Genomic DNA, 1,246 nt, shown 5'->3' with positions numbered 1-1,246 from the left:
TTTACCTTTTTCTTCTTCTTCTAGTACGTAGAAATAGCGAAGTTGGTCGCCTTCGCTCATTAGCGCCACCTCTGTTCAGGAGAAGATTGAAACTAGTGTCGCGACCACCACGCGTGGGTATAAACAGGCCTTTTTACAGAAGCCCCAGCTGAGCTGGCGTACGCAAATGTGACGTCATGAGAGCGCTGTAACTGTTTATACTTCTAGTCTTCTCCTGAACATAGTCGGAACTCAAAATCCTGGCATGCCAGAGAGATCTACGTCATTGTGACGTCACATTCCGGATGCTTTAGGGCGCTCTCATGAGGTCACATTTGCGGGCGCCAGCTCGACTGCGGCTACTGAAAAAAGGCCTTAAATCACAAGATCCCGAGAATCGTGGGATAACATATCACATGAAAATCCGTTTTTCTTCTATGTACCAAACCCATGTCAGGTTATAATATCGCTTAAATGCGCAACAAACCAGTCAGTGTAGAGACTTGAATCTCTCCGAACTCAAAACACACAGCTGGTACCGGTGAAGATTTGTAAACCATGAGTCACTCTTCAACAGGACAAGATTGGAGACAGTACTGTGCTTGTACAACTGTAGAACTTTAATTTCAAAAGTTGGCGTGATGCAGATGTGCAGCATTACACATCATATTACAGAAGAAACACAAGCTTAGACTAAAATACAAACCTGAGATTTTGATTGACATAAATCACTAGAAAAGATCAACAGCCCTGAGTATAACATTGCACTGATTGTTTCATTTACCACTGAAATGATAGCGTTTGCATGCATGAAGAAATACAAGCATTTAAAAAAAGGAAAAAAGATTCAGGACAGCATGACCACTGTTTTAGTGCATTGATTCTACATTTTATAAAGTCGTTAGGTTACTCTCAGGCACAAATGGCTGCAGGTATAAAAACTGTATTCCAAAGTAAAACAATCAAGACATATACACATTCAAATATGGATTAAAAATCGGATTGGCAGTTTGACAAGTTGCATTTCATTGGGTGGAAGGAGGTACTCTCTTATTCAGAATGTAACTTTTTTTACATTCGTTTGGACGCAATTCTAAACTTAAAAGCAATAAATATAAATCATCAGTGTGTAAATAGATGTATAAACCACAAAAGGAAACATTGTGTTGTTCTTTCATTACTAATTTCTCTAAAAGCATCAGAAAGACAGATTCTCTCTCTGTCACCCCCACACCCACACCCACACCCACACACACACACACACACA

The 1,246-nt window shown here is 40.0% G+C and overlaps 2 protein-coding genes across 3 annotated transcripts in view; both read right to left on the bottom strand.

The window, feature by feature from the left end:
• plbd1a (phospholipase B domain containing 1a) overlaps nucleotides 1–1,246 on the bottom strand; it is a 24,277-nt gene that overhangs the window by 14,865 nt on the left and 8,166 nt on the right. The window contains exon 11 of one of the 2 annotated variants that reach the window (XM_032536636.1): nucleotides 737–1,246. This exon is cut by the window's right edge and continues 210 nt beyond it. The exons of the other annotated variant lie outside the window; for it this stretch is intronic. The gene's annotated coding sequence lies outside the window, so the exon portion shown is untranslated. Of the gene's footprint in view, nucleotides 1–736 lie in introns of those variants that run through there. 2 annotated transcript variants of the gene reach the window in all.
• Nucleotides 584–1,246, bottom strand: part of pick1 (protein interacting with prkca 1) — a 16,162-nt gene continuing 15,499 nt past the window's right edge. The window contains exon 15 of the mRNA XM_032536647.1: nucleotides 584–1,246. This exon is cut by the window's right edge and continues 20 nt beyond it. The gene's annotated coding sequence lies outside the window, so the exon portion shown is untranslated.

Source organism: Etheostoma spectabile, chromosome 15 (assembly GCF_008692095.1).
Source record: "Etheostoma spectabile isolate EspeVRDwgs_2016 chromosome 15, UIUC_Espe_1.0, whole genome shotgun sequence".
Classification (NCBI taxonomy): Eukaryota; Metazoa; Chordata; class Actinopteri; order Perciformes; family Percidae; genus Etheostoma; species Etheostoma spectabile.
Note: the sequence above shows the minus strand (reverse complement) of the source record. Positions and strands in the feature narration are given on the sequence as shown.